The sequence below is a fragment of the Eublepharis macularius genome, chromosome 4 (assembly GCF_028583425.1).
Source record: "Eublepharis macularius isolate TG4126 chromosome 4, MPM_Emac_v1.0, whole genome shotgun sequence".
In the NCBI taxonomy this organism is placed as follows: Eukaryota; Metazoa; Chordata; class Lepidosauria; order Squamata; family Eublepharidae; genus Eublepharis; species Eublepharis macularius.
In genome coordinates, this window is record NC_072793.1 from 183733247 (window position 1) to 183748681 (window position 15435).

The window sequence follows — 15435 nt, forward strand, 5'->3', positions numbered from 1 at the left end:
CTCCAGTGGAAATGGAATTATGAGATTGAGACTGGGAAGGGCAGCCAAGAAGGAACTAGAAACGATCCTTAAGGAGAAGGAAACGGTGCTGGGAACCGAGATCCAGATCATTCATTTTATTTTTGCTTCTTTGTTAGAGGAGTCTCACTTCCACAGCTGGTGACATATACAGCATCAGGTGAGTACTTTTTTCTGAGACACTTGCTGGAAAAGGTCACAAAGCCCTTTCGTTGTTGTACACAACAGAAGACAAATTCCTCTCCTATTTAGATTACGAAGATGCATTTTCAAATCTATGGAAGAGGCACTCTCTTGAGACAGACCTGTCTTTCTAGCACAAAACATCAGATCTTTCACCGATAAAACAAACTTCGTCAAGAAAATTATTTTATTTAAAATAAAACATAACTCTTTTCATAAGGCAACAACCAGACAGGTACATACAGATGATAATTAACCCTATCATCACAAAAAAACAATGTGCAATAAAAATAATTTCTTAAAGTTGCAAACGACATGAAGTTAACACAAATCAGACTTTGACTGGCAGAATGCTAGGCAATATCTGGACTCCCCCAGCAAACACAGCTCTCTTATCCACAGTCCTCGCTGATAAAGTTTCTCCTCTGTGTGAATTCTTCAGTGGGAAGTAAGGTGTATACTCAAAAGGAAGCTTTTTGCACACTCCAAGTATTGATATTTTTTATCCCCTCCATGAATTTTTTGGTGGAAAATAAGGCTTCCACGGTCACTGAAGCCTTTTCCTCATTCCAGACCCTTATATGATTTGTCCCTTCTGTGAATTCTATGATGGGAAGTTAAAGTATCTTTCTATCCAAAGGCTTTTCCACATTCCAAACATTAATATGGTTTCACCCCTGTGTGAATTCTTCAATGGGCAGTAAGCTGTCCACTTTTACTGAAGCATTTTGCATGCCAACATATCTGTCATGAAGGTGTTCTGCATATGATACTGATCCTCTGAGAATACGCTAAGTGTATGTTGCGTTCTGAACTGATGATATATGAGTACGTGTCATGCTTTTTGCGGCTAGGCTTGTAGCTGTTCCACTTATCTCGCCAGTGGCTACTTCTAGAGCAGACTGGAGAATGGCCTTGGATGTGAGGTGAAGCCTGAAAGCTAAAAATGACTTCATTCTTTCTTTCCCAGGCCCCTCACCCTCCCCGTCCCCAGGCCCTTCATGCCAGAATCCTAACCGTCCCTATCCTAAAAGGCAGGGAATTTTCCTATAACTAATCTACCCATTCCTACTCACATCACTTCTGCCAAGGCTGTAGTGAGCATGCACTGAACTGATAGATCCTGAATATAGCAACTTTAACTCATGCACCTGGAGTGTCTGATGTGAAGTACTATTTAGATCTAACTGTCAGAACCTGACACATTTCCACACTCCAGGCATCTGTACTTTTTCATGCTTGTGAAAAAATTTGCTTGATCGGAAGTAAAGGCTGCATTGTGTTTGAAGATTTTCCCACACTCCAAGCACTGAAGCTTTTTTCACATTCCAGGCATTTATATGGTTTCTCCCCTGTGTGAATTCTTCGGTGGGCAGTAAGGTTTCCAGTCCGATTCAAACATTTTCCACACTCCAGGCATTTATATGGTTTCAACCCTGTGTGAATTCTTTGGTGGGCAGTAAAGCCTCCACTCTCACTGAAGCTTTTCCCACACTCCAGGCATTTATATGGTTTATCCCGTGAGAATTCTTTGGTGGGCAGTACAGCTTTCACTCTCACTGAAGGTTTTTTCACACTCTAAGCATTTATATGGTTATTGCCCTGCGTGAATTCTTCGGTGGGTAGTAAGGCTTCCACTCACTCTGAAGCTTTTTCCACACTCTAGGCATTTATATGGTTTCTCCCCTGTGTGAATTCTTTGGTGGACAGTAAGGTTTCCTCTGCATCTGAAGCTTTTTCTACACTCCAGGCATTTATATGGTTTCTTCCCTGTGTGACTTATTTGATGGGCAGTAAGGCTTCCACTCACACTGAAGCATTTTCCACACTCCAGGCATTTATATGGTTTCTCCCCTGTGTGAATTCTTTGGTGGGCAGTTAGCTGTCCCCTCTTGCTGAAGCATTTTCCACACTCCAGGCATTTATATGGTTTCTCCCCTGTGTGAATTCTTTGGTGGACAGTAAGTTGTCCGCTCTTGCAGAAGCATTTTCCACACTCCAGGCATTTATATGGTTTCTCCCCTGTGTGAATTCTTCGGTGGGCAGTAAGGTGTCCACTGTTGCTGAAGCATTTTCCACACTCCAGGCATTTATATGGTGTCTCCCCTGTGTGAATTCTTCGGTGGGCAGTAAGGCCTCCACTCAGACGGAAGCTTTTCCCACACTCCAGGCATTCATATGGTTTCTCCCCTGTGTGAATTCTTTGGTGGGCAGTTAAGCGTCCACTCCGACTGAAACATTTTCCACATTCCAGGCACTTATATGGTTTCTCCCCTGTGTGAATTCTTTGGTGGGTAGCACGGCTTCCACTCTCACTGAAGCTTTTCCCACACTCCAGGCATTTATATGGTTTCTGCCCTGTGTGAATTCTTTGGTGGGCAGTAAGGTGTCCACTCACACTGAAGCATTTTCCACACTCCAGGCATTTATATGGTTTCTCCCCTGTGTGAATTCTTTGGTGGGCAGTTAGCTGTCCCCTCTTGCTGAAGCATTTTCCACACTCCAGGCATTTATATGGTTTCTGCCCTGTGTGAATTCTTTGGTGGGCAGTAAGGCGTCCACTCACACTGAAGCTTTTCCCACACTCCAGGCATTTATATGGTTTCTCCCCTGTGTGAATTCTTCGGTGGGCAGTAAGGTGTCCACTGTTGCTGAAGCATTTTCCACACTCCAGGCATTTATATGGTTTCTCCCCTGTGTGAATTCTTCGGTGGGCAGTAAGGCCTCCACTCAGACGGAAGCTTTTCCCACACTCCAGGCATTCATATGGTTTCTCCCCTGTGTGAATTCTTTGGTGGGCTGTAAAGCGTCCACTCCGACTGAAACATTTTCCACATTCCAGGCACTTATATGGTTTCTCCCCTGTGTGAATTCTTTGGTGGGTAGCACGGTTTCCACTCTCACTGAAGCTTTTCCCACACTCCAGGCATTTATATGGTTTCTCCCCTGTGTGAATTCTTTGGTGGACAGTAAGGTTTCCTCTGCATTTGAAGCTTTTTCTGCACTCCAGGCATTTATATGGTTTCTCCCCTGTGTGAATTCTTTGATGGGCAGTAAGGTGTACATTCTGACTGAAGCTTTTCCCACACTCCAAGCATTTATGTTTTTTCTCCCCTGCATGATTTTTTTGATGGGAAGTTAGAGTATCTTTCTGTTCGAAGGATTGTCTACATTCTAGGCATTTAAAGGTTTTCCTTGTATTATGGGTGTTCCAATGCATAGTCATATCTGATGTTTCAGAAAATCCTTCCACACCCCCTGGGCATTCATCCCTATTGTCTCCTTTGGATATTTTTCGAAGGGGTGAGATTTCTTGAAAATTGTCACCTTGGAAACCATCAGAATTTTCCCTCTCATGAAGTAGGTTTGTTCCCTCCACCACACCCAATGTATCACAATATTCAATGTTCTCCTCCACATCTGAATGTGTGTGTTCTCCCTCCATCATTGGATATTCAATTGCCACCTCCTGCACACCGTCTGTGGAAAGAAAGAGAAACCTGGCATCAACACACATACAAGAAACTGAGCCTAGAACTCAGCCAATTGACATTGAGAAAGGAAAAGTTCAAAGGACTGATGTCTGGACACTTTCTAGCCCATGTTGGGAAATCTAGATCAAAATAAGAACATAAGAGAAGCCATGTTGGATCAGGCCAATGGCCTATCCAGTCCAACACTCTGTGTCAAATAGTGGCCCAAAAACCAGGTGTCCTCAGGATGTCTGCCATTGGGGAATGGACACTAGAAGCCCTCCCACTGATTTCCCCCTCAAATACCAAGAATACAGAGCATCACTGCCTTAGACAGAGCATTCCATCTATACTTTGTGGATAATAGCCACTGATGGACCTCTGCTCCATATGTTTGTCCAATCTCCTCTTGAAGCTGTCTATGCTTGAAGCTGCCACCACCTCCTGTGGCAGTGAATTCCAGATGGTATCGACCAATCCCTTGTTTGTAACAATTAAATACAAAATTGCATTTCAGTGTACCTGCCCTGCCCAAACAGAAGCTCTTGATCGCTCAGCTCCCTGAACGATGTCAGGTCGCCATTACTCTAAAGCGGAATAATGTATTAATATATGGTATAAAAGTTGTAGAGTGTTATAGGGAACTGATGTATGTATTAGATATATGTGTGTATTAACGTACCCAATTAAATTCTTTAAAAAAAATAAAAAATAAAAAATTGCATTTCACTGGGTCAATGATTGGCCCAAATGTCCTTCTTTGATGTGAACTGCAAGTCAGAGGGACTGACCCAGAATGCAGCAAGAAGACACTAAGTTTGTATTCAGATAATGGACTGGTTGTTTCTTTACTTTTCCCAGGTCAACAGGGGATTATGGAACTGGGGCAGTGCTAAAGGTCGTCTGGATTTTCTGCTTGAGCTATCTGATCCTCAATCTTCAATCTGGCCGTAACTGGAAAGATAAGTCCTGCTATCCTCAGAGGGGTACCTCACAAGTTCAGAACAAATCTTGATTACTGTCTCTCTTTCCTTTTAGTACAACAAAGCAGCGGCGTTCCAATCAAAGTCTTCAGTCCTAGCACCTCTTTTTTTAGCAATACATCATAGGAAGAAAGCAGAAACGGGGAAAAGTAAAGGGTCCACAGTAAACTCAAGAAGAGAACCGAACATGAGGAAGGACTTCTCTCTCCCTTCACCTCCAGTTCCACCCCTGGCAGGTACAGGGCCCCTGCAGATCCTCAGTCTGGGCTACATCCAGCTCAGCTCAGACCTCCCCTGTTAACTCTGTGATTCTTTCATACAACACCTCAGGAGGCTTCTGTACTCCCCCATGAGGGAAATGACCCTTGAGAGAGATGCAGCCCTGCTCAGAAATGAAGACGTAAGTCGTCCTGGTGGGTGATGGAGATCCGCTCATCTCAGCTGAAATCCCTCACGACTCCACCCCCCTGCACTCAGTTTCCTGCTCCCTCCTCCGTATTTCTGAAGCCAGAAGCAGCTGCCAGAACTGGTTAACTTTTACAGTGTGAGCAACAAGCAAGGCTGGTGGGGAAGAAACCATCCAAGGTGTTCCATCTAATGAGCTTTTTCACTACAGGCTCACAGTTTCAGGATTTGGATACAAACCAAGAAAAGCCCACTGACTGACTTGAATCTTACAACCCCCACACACCTGATGAATGAATCCAGTCCTTGAGTTTTGGAGCAAAGAGTGAGTTAGAACCAGCTCAGTCAATAGAGAGGGGTGAACAGAAAAAGGACTACCTGTTATCCTGCCCGCCTCCAAAATCAAGGCTATCCAACAAGATAAAGGTTTTTCAGCCCCAAAGCTAGTTACTTGTCATCAATCATCCTGCCCTATCTATCCTCCTCCATCACAATCATGGTTGGGGGGCTCCAGCAGCTTTTGACTCCCTGCTCCAAACAATTAGAAGAGAATTGTACTTAGGGGCCAATATATGCTTGGAAAGCTACAATTGCCTCTCCAAGATAATGGATTTTACTTTGGTAGGCTCTTCTTAGGCACATATCAATGCTCCAGGCACCTTAGAAACAATGACAAGAGCGTTCTGTGCTGGGGGAAGGGGGAGGAGGGAAGGTGTGTGCATGAACACATTATCTGGAGTTGTGTTGTTTGATTATGCTGTGGTAAAGAACATGCTTTCTAAGTGCGGTACATTCCCTGACAGCTGTAATTAAACGCATCTCAGGGGTAACAGGGCTGGGAAACGGCCCTGCCAGAGAGCCACTGCCTGGAAGAAACAGAGCTCAGCTTTCAAAAATGGATCAGAGAGAGAGAAGAAGGACACTGCATATTTTCATGATCTACAGACACCGTTTCAGCCTTTATAAGCCTTTCAGTGCTTCTGAGCACAAACAAGTGTGAAGAACCCAGAAACCCCCCAGCCCTTGGAAGGAACCCCAAGAAACACAGAGACCCACCACAGACCTCGGCTGCTACCAGCCACTCCCTCCATCCTGGAGGGAAGTCCTTCTTTGACCCTCCCACTTTCCCCAAACCTGGCATCTCTTGGCACCTCTTCTGATGCCCTCTCATGTGGTCCAAGCACTGCCAAGCAGGGGCTCCCTCTCTGCATGGAAACCCCAGAACTCCTCACACTTCAGAGGAAGCCTCAGGGAGGGGGGCAACGATCAGCCATTGGACCCAGAGCACAAAGCTGCCCATGTCCTTCCTCTTTAAGGACCCCTCCTCAGCCCCTCCTTAGGGCATAACAGAGACAGCCTGGGAAAAGAGGACCCTCACCCAGAGAGGCCACGTTCCCAAAATTCTCCAGCATGACTTCCTTGTACAGGGCTCTCTGGGCCGGGCTCAGCAGGCTCCACTCCCCCTTGGAGAAAAACACAGCCACCTCTTCGAAGGACACCCGGCCCTGGAAGAAGAAAAAGGAAAAAAATTAAAAATAAGATGACGAGGGAGATACCACAGAGTCAGCCCTGATCACTCTATTTGGGAGATCAGTTGATTCCAGGAGAAATCCAGGCCCCACCTGGGAGAGCATAACCAAGAGGGTTTTACTGACCCTGTTTGGGCTTCTCAGCAGACAGGCTGTGGCCAGAACTGAAGGCAAAGAGCCCCATCCCCTGAGCCTGGGACCTGAGAAGGAACCGTTCCTGCCCTCTGACACTCACTTCCTCCCCTGCCCTTACCTGAGCCGGCTTCATGGTGGCTCTTTTCACTTCACCGGATGGAGGAGAGGGTGGAGAAGGCATCAGGGGTACTTCTTGGCTGCCTGGGAAGGTGAGAAAGATGATGGAAAACCCTTTAGGCTACACAAACATCTTCTGTGCCAGCATCCCTCAGTGAGGCTCTCTCTGGATTTGCGTCAGAAGAGAATTCAATGTATTGGGTTTGCTCAAGGAAGGCTCCAAGTCTTCACCCAGAAATCTTCCCCCCCCCCCAGCCACCCCTTTTGCTTGGAGGACGGTCCTCCCTTCCTCATCCCTCCATCCCCCTCCCCTCCCGGCCATGTTTCCTTCCAAGCTTGCCAAATCCATTCCTGGGCACTGAGGGATCCCTGGCCCTGCCGGAAGCCACACCACTCTCTCCTCCACCTCTGAAGGACCCCCTGGTCTGCCCCAGCCCTTGAGGACAGTCCAGGAGCGGGGAGGCCCTGAGGGGATGGGATGGGGCTGGGGAAAGTCCAGCCCTGGACCTGGCAACTAAACACGTTCCTTTGCATCATGGGAAAACTCCTCCCCGCAGACAGAAAACTAGCCCTACAAGGTGAAATTTTGTGCCCAGTGTCTCTGCTTGTCTGAATGAGGTCAGAGAATGACCTCTTCAAGGCGTACCAACATGCGATTTAGGGATCTTTTACCTGCCTAGTTGGTGTTAGCTGAGTGCAAAAACAGAGCAGTGAATTTACGCTGCGCTGATTAAACAGGCAAAAAGTTTATTTGAGGAAATACATGATTGATAGTGAAGAGGAGGGATAGGGATAGAATCCTTGCTATCTGACTACATCTTGGAGAGAGAATGAATGAGGCAGGAGAGAGAAGAAGCCGGATATTGCCCTGTTTAGCCCAATAGGAGACGAGACAAGGAAATGACCCCCAGGGAACAAGAGAGGTGCTGCTCTCACTGTCCTAACTAGGTGATCCTGGCTGCCCCCCGCCCCCCCTGCATGGTAGGCTCCTCTTCCTTCTTGCTGCTGCAGTACACCAGACATTGCAGTTTCCAACAGTTGGAAGGCAAGTTCAAATTGCCCCTGGGAACCACGAAACAACCAGATCTTTTCCAAAGCAAGAATCAGAACTTATTGAGGGAAATATAGAGGGGTTCGGGAACTGAAACGGTACCGCATAGGAAGAGTGCGATTGTTGTACTCAGAAGGACGAGTGTGTATGGAGAGTTACAGGAAAGGAGACAAAGTGAGAGGAAAGCCAAGCCTCTGGTGAGACGGATCTCTGCACCTGGGGATGGCCAGAAGGAGAAGTGAGAGTGGAGGAGAAAGAGATTTAAAGAAGGGGGAAAGAAAGGAGAGAACAGAAGAGCAGTTCACCTGTCCTCAGTCTCTGCTGAGCTGCGGAGAGTTCCTTGTCCCCCTTGGTGGCCCAGAGGCTGAGAGAGGAGGGCCTCGGGGGGGGGGGCTTCTGCAGGTCCCCAGGAGAAGGCTGGAGAAGAGTGGGGTGGGCAGGCTGTGAGCCACAGAGCGGCTTAGGCTGCCTGCCTTTAGTTATAGGAGCCTGCAGAAAAGAATGTCTAAGAGATAACTGTAACATTCGGGGATTCTGGGTGAGCCCTGGGTGCAGATCTGTGCATTTCCTGAACTTGACTGAGCCAGGAAGGGGGTTTCCCAGAAAGGGAACCAAAAGGCGACTGTCTCTAGGCCGGGGGGGGGGGCGCTTCTCCCATGCTGTAGCTTCTTGATAGTTAACATCCAGACAGCGTCAGTCAGTACCCATCTGGCTCAGGAAGACTCCTCCTTGCAGATGAGATTACATTGGCAGGTCTACTTGGGTGCAAGCCCCTGTGGCAAAGGCATGCACATGTCCCATCAGTGAATCCATCCCCTGCCCAAAGTTATGGCCCTTCCTTAGCATAGCCTGAGGAGAGCCTTCACCTGACCTCCTCTAAGTATTGCATTGGGGGCTCCTGAAACTCCTGCCACAGTGAATCCAGAGTCAAAGCAGACAGCACAGCTCACATGTGGGGTGTGTGACAACAGCCCTCCTTTCCCTCTGCCCTTGGCTCTTGCATTGCACACACCCCATATCTCCTGCCCGCAAAGCCCCTTTGACCTCACCGGATTCCACTCCAGCCATGCAAGCAGCAGCCAGGAAACAAAGAAGAGAATTCTGCAAGGGAGGAGGGCAGGAAATGGCTCTGCACAAACACCCCCTCCCCGTGTGTTTCCCTAGGACTGTAGACTCTCTTGTTTTAACCCTTGGAGAGGAACTTAAAAACCTTTAACACTTTAAAACCTTATTTCCCAGCTAACATTGCATCTCCCTTCAGTTGAGTGTCCTCGTGTTAGAGGACTCATGTAGAGAGAGACTCTTAGCAAGTGACAATAATGGAACTCCCCTTTCCTCTGTGCCCCCCACTTGGGTTTCACCCTCCCCCCTCTGTTCACCCCCATACAGGCCAAAGCCCAATGTGTTAGTAAGTCTTGTGCCTGAGACCTGAGAGAGATGCTGCCAATCTGAGTAAACAATATTGTCCTTGATGCAACAAAACCATAGCCAGGGAAGCACAAAACGGAGCTCCCCTTCAGTCATGTCCTCAGTCAGTACGGTTCCCTCCAAAGGCTTCAATAGGGTTTCTTAGAGGAGAATTCCTGTAGTTTTGCATACTTTGAGGCTACACAGAATTTCAAGAACCATAAACATCCCTCTTGGCAGGCATTGAGAGCCAGTTTAGTGGTTAAGAGCGTGGGACTTGAATCTGGAGAACGAGACATTTGATGCCCCACTCCTCCGCTTGAAGTCAGCTGGGTGACTTTGGGTCAGTCACAGCTCTCTCAGAGCTCTCTCAGCCCCACCCACCTCACAGGGTGATTGTTGTTGTGATAATAATGACATACTTTGTAAACCGCTCTGAGTGGGCATTAAGTTGTCCTGAAGGACGGCTGACAGAGGAGGGTGGAAAAAGATCAGAAAGAGTGGGGTGGGCAGCCCCTAAGCCACCAAAGTGGATTAGGTTGCCTGCCTTTGGCTGCCCAAATAGCGATCGTTATAGGAGCCTGCAGAAAAGAATATCTAAGAAATAATTAAGAGTCCAGTAGTACATTTAAGACTAACTTTATTCTAGCCTGAGCTTTTGAGAACCACAGCTCTCTTTGTCAGATACATGGAGGGTAATTACTATTTTGTATAACTACAGAATAACACGGCTAACTCCTCTGGATATAAGAAATAATTGTAACTATCAGGGATTCAGGGTGAGCCCTGGGTGCAGATCTGAGTATTTCCTGAACTTGACTGAGACAGGAAGGGGATTTCCCAGTAAGGGAACCAAAAGGTGATTGTCTGGGGGGAGGGGGGAGGGGAGCTGACAGGGTGGGGGCTTCTCCCATGCCTGGAGCTGCTTGATAGGAGACTTCTGGCTCAGGAAGACTGGTCCTTGCTGATGAGATTACACTGGCAGGTCTACCTGGGTGCAAGCCCCTGTGGCAAAGGCATGCAGATGCCCCATCAGTGAATCCGTCCCCTGCCCAAAGTTATGGCCCTTCCTTAGCATAGCTTGAGGAGAGCCTTCACCTGACCTCCTCTAAGTATTGCATTGGGGGCTCCTGGTGCTCCAGCCACAGTGAATTCAGCCAGGAAGGAATCTGAGCACACGCCTGGGAGGGGGGGCCTGAGAACAGCCCTCCTTTTTCTCTGCCTTAGCTCTTGCATTGCACCCCCCCCCAATATCTCCTCCTCAAAGAGCTCACCTGATTCCCTTCCAGCCATGCAAGCAACAGCCAGGAAACAAAGATGGAGCTCCTGCAAGGGGGGAGGGCAGGAAACGGCTCTGCACAAACACCCCCTCCCCAATGTGCCTCTCTAGGACTGTGGACTATCTTTTATTAACCCTTGGAGAGGAGTTTCCCCACTTAAAAACTGACCAAGGAGAGAGAAATGAAAGGGCAGAGAAATGAAATATATTATCAAATAAATGGGATACCCTACATGGAAGATTCAGCTGCTATTGTGCCTACTTAAATGGGACACTAGAAGATTGGAAATTTTGTCCTCCCTTTTCCAGGTCTTGGTGTTTGGAGTCTCTAGGATACCCCGAAAGGTCCCATTAATAAAGGCAGAAGGCTGCTTTCATTTTTCTTCTCTTTCCCCAGTTTGAACATCTGATGGGAGGGAGGCGTCCGGGGCTTGCAGGGCTTGGTTCTTGGCCCAGCGCTTTTCAATATTTTAATAAATGATCTGGACGAAGGTGTGAAGGGATTCCCCATTAAAGCTGCAGATGTCATCAAACTAGGAGGAGCACCAAACACCCTTGAAGGCAGGGATAGAATTCAGCAGTGAGGAAAGTGAGGCAAGTGGCAGGTTTGAATAAGATGCAATTTAACATGGACAAGTGCCAGGTGCTTGCCCTGGGTAACAAAAATACAAAGTGTACATTCTAGATGAAGGATACACTTCTGGATAGCAGTACGTGTGAACAAAGATTTTGGGTGATGTGTGGATGGGAAGCCAGATATAAGCAGTCAGTGTGATGCAGCAGCAAAAAAAGCAAACACAATCTTGGAGTTTATCAACAGAAGGCATAACAGCCAAATCACAGGACATCATTACCCCACTACATACCACATTGGTCAGGCCTCACCTGGAGTATTGTGTGCAGTTCTGGAGGCCTCACTTCAAAAAGAATGTGGACAAATTGGAACGGGTGCTGAGGAGAGCAACCAGGATGCTCAGGGGCCTGGAGACCAAGCCCTGCGAGGAAAGACGGAGGGGCCCAGGAATGTTCACGTGACTTCTCTTTTTATGGGTTCTATGAGGCTTAGGAAGCAAACTTTCACACAATTACTAAAAGACAACTTTTTAAAAAACTAACTCATAAGTGCAACCATACCAAAAAATAAAACTATATCAAAAAGTCTTTGAAAAGGTAAAGCAGTTCTATATTCCACAAAGTGGCGAGTCCTTTTTCACTAATTGAAGCAGCTGTAGCCCAGGCTTCTGTCCTCTTGTTGGGGAATCACAGCCCTGCTAAAATCATACAATCCCAGTATTCCAACGCGAGGAGGGAATCCCAACCCTTTGTGGTCAAGTGTCAACGCACAGGCATGGGTTACAGACTTAAATGGTTTTATTTAACTTCTTCATACACGTAAGGAATCTCTACTCACAATTCTTCTAAATAACGAAAGGAGAGAGTGCATCTTTCATGCATAAAGGCACTTGATGGAGCTTTGTAGACCCAATGAATGTGGTGAAAAAACAGAGATGACTTGCTCCTCTCCCCGCTGAGGTGTGAATGAACAAAAGAGGAAAGGGCCTTAACAAGTTTTGGCTGGCTTTGAATGCCTCCGGAACGGAACCTGCAGGGTAAGGCACTACAACTCCCAAGATGCACTTCTCTTAAAACTATAGGCATACAGTCTAGCCTGGTACATATTGATTAATATAGTCAGCTTGCTGCTGGAACAGTACACTCAGGGCCAAGCTACACATGACGAATGACACTTGAACAGCAAGTGTATTTCTCCCTGTTCACTTGCCCTCCACTCAATCCACTTGCCGTTCAAGTGTCATTCATCATGTGTAGCTTGGCCCTCAGTCATACCGACCAAACACAAAAAACATTCGATTACCTTATTCAAGGTGATAAGCTAATTATTATTCAGCTCACCAGCAACGAGCTTCTTCCGCAGCTGCCTGCCTCTAGCTACTCACTCCACCCTACTGCGTTAAACCAATTACCTCATAGGAGTTACGTTCAGTTTGCAGAAGAGGCGGTTGAGGGGAGACATGATGGCTCTCTTGCAGTATTTAAAAGGCTGTCACTTAGAGGAGAGAAAGAAGCTGTTCCTGTTGGCAACAGAGTACAGGAATCAGAAAAGATACTAGTTGGACATGAGGAAAAGCTTCTTCACATTAAGAGTAATCCAACAGTAGAGTTGGCTGCCTAGGGACGTGATGGATTCCCCCTCACTGGCAGTCTTCAAGGAGTGGCTAGACGAATCCTTCTTGGCAATGCTTTAGGCTGTTCCTGCATTGGGTAGGGGGTTGGACTAGATGGTGTGATATATTCTCCAGGTGCCCCGGCGGGAACCCAGTCTGGCAGACCAGGTTTGGAAGGGACTCACGCAAAGGTACTCCGCCAAGACTCTGGGAATTCCTCCTCCAGTGAATATGTTTAGCCCCTTATTGCAGGCCTTCATTTCTTGAAAAAAAAATGGGAAGGCCTTTTCAGATAAGTGTAAGCAAACTTTTACCCTTGGTCTCAAGATTTACTCAATTCCTGTTTCACAGCCTCCTTTTCAAATTAAATTTAAATTAAAGCATTTTGGGGCAGTGCATAGGGAATGCAGTGGAGAGCTTAGAGTGTGGGAATGGGAGTGGGGGGGGGGAGACCAGACTCAAATCTCTTGGTGGGGGCGGGCATGGTGACTATCACGCAAACTGACTTGGGATCGGAGAATTCCTCGAGAACTACCGTGCTGGACATATTTCATTCATTCATTCATTCATAGTCTGCGTTACTTACTGAGATCCAAGGCGGATTGCAACAATGCAAGTAAAATGCCATATAATGAACAGCTAGGACAGTCACTGAGCAAAGTACCATAATGAACAATAGTTAGGACATTCAGGTTAAGAGGTACAATAGGGAACGGCAGCTGAAAATTTCTTATAGAAGCATAAAGCCAAGCCCTACTAGAAGCATATCTATGTCAGCAGACAGTGCCCAGTAGCATAGCATTTAGTCCTGTAGTCTGGGTGGAAATCTCTCCTGAATAATTCAGTTTTGCATAGTTTGCAGAAAGCCAGGAGAGTGGGGGCTTTCCTGACAGCCTTAGCTGTCCACAGAGAAAGCACAATTCCACAGCTCTGAAAGGCTTTGCGAAGGCTTTTCTCCTCTCCCACCTTCCTAACCACCTTTTCTGTTCTTCCTCTTCACATGTTCCCCTTGCAAGAGAAGACTGAGGCAAAGTAAGACTTGAGAACTGTTCCACCCTCTCTTTATTACCTGTTAAAATCTCACTTTTCTCCCCTCATAGTGGGCCTTTCACTTCCTTATTCTTTTCCTTGCTGTGAACCTAACCGAAGAACACTTTTTTGTTGTGTTCAGCATCTCTCCCTAGGAGAGGAGAATATTTCTGGTTTTAGCCATATGTCTTGGAAGGGAGGTGGAACAGATGGAGGATGTTGATTTTGGTACTCTGGGACTTCCTTTAGAGAAAAAGAGACAGGGGAGATGAGAATATGTCTCTCCATGGCCATTTTTATTTATCTCTGTGTGTCTGGACTTCCTGTAAAGAAATAGAGACAGAGGAGATGAGAATATATCTCCCTGTGGCCATTTTTATTTATCTCTGTGTGTCTGAACATGTATACATGGGGAAAGACGTAAAGTTGTTTCCTCACACATAGAAAGGGTGGTGATTCTGCTGTCCTGGACCTGACTTCAGCCCAAGAAAGGCTCCCCGATTTTCAGTCCAGGGTATCTGACAAGCCAGGATTTATTCTGCATTCTAAGGCCGAGGTGGAGATTCATACGGAGCCTCCAGTATGTGAGTGTAATTGTTCTCTCTCTCCTTAGCTGCTCTTCAGATAAGGATAAATGTGTTGTCATTGATGTGACAAAGCCCCATGCAAGCTCCGGGACCCCCTCCTCACCCCTGCTTTTTGCATTGGAAGCCATGGTTGTCTGTGGCAGGCATAAAACCCTTGAAAATAAAATGAGGAGCCTCAAAATGGTGGAAAATAGCTCCTCTGTAGAAAAAAACCCCAAGTGTTAACAACTTCCCTGACCTATAAGAGCCTGTGTGGAGTAGTGGTAGAATGTCAAAGTAAGGTCAAGGAAATCCTGGCTCAAAAATCCATCCTGCCACAGGAGATTCTGCCTGGCTTGGCCCAGTCACACCCTCACAGGCAGGCCTACCTCACTGGGTCCTTGTGAGGATAAATGGAAGGGCAATCAATGAAAGCCCATTTGAGTACCCATTGGGGAGAAAAGCACTACCCAGAGAGACACTGGAAAATACCCTTCACAAAACAAAGGGGGCTCAACTTCCTGAGCTGGGAGAGCCTGTGTGGTTTAGTGGGTAGAATGTCTGACTAGGACCTAGGAGATGTGGGTTCGAATCCTTACTTTGCCCTGAAAGTTTCCAGCTGATCTTGGACTAGGCACACATTCTCAGCCTAACCTACCTCATAGCTTTGTTGGGAGGGTAAAATGGAAGCCACTTTGGCTTCCCACAGGGGAAAAAGCAGGGTGGGACTTTTTGTTCTAAATCCAACTTTGAGGCAAGTTTGGGGTTGCCAATTCTGGATCAGGATATTCCTGGATACAGGGGGGTGGAGCCTAGAGAGGGCAGAGGGACCTCAGCAGGGAATCACTCCAGACTCCAGGTTACCAAGGAGCTGCTTTCTCCAGTGGAAATGGAATTATGAGATTGAGACTGGGAAGGGCAGCCATGAGGGAATGAGAAACAATCCTTAAGGAGAAGGAAATGGTGCTGGGAACTGAAATCGAGATCATTCATTTTATTCTTGCTCCTTTGTTAGAGAAATCTCACTTCCACAGATGGTGACATATACAGCATCAGGTGTGTGCTGTTTTCTGA

The 15435-nt window shown here is 47.0% G+C and overlaps 1 pseudogene; it reads right to left on the bottom strand.

Moving 5' to 3' along the window:
• Positions 1 to 1518: 1518 nt before the first annotated feature.
• LOC129328014 (zinc finger protein 845-like) lies at positions 1519 to 3421 on the bottom strand (annotated as a pseudogene).
• Between the last annotated feature and the right edge of the window lie 12014 nt (positions 3422 to 15435).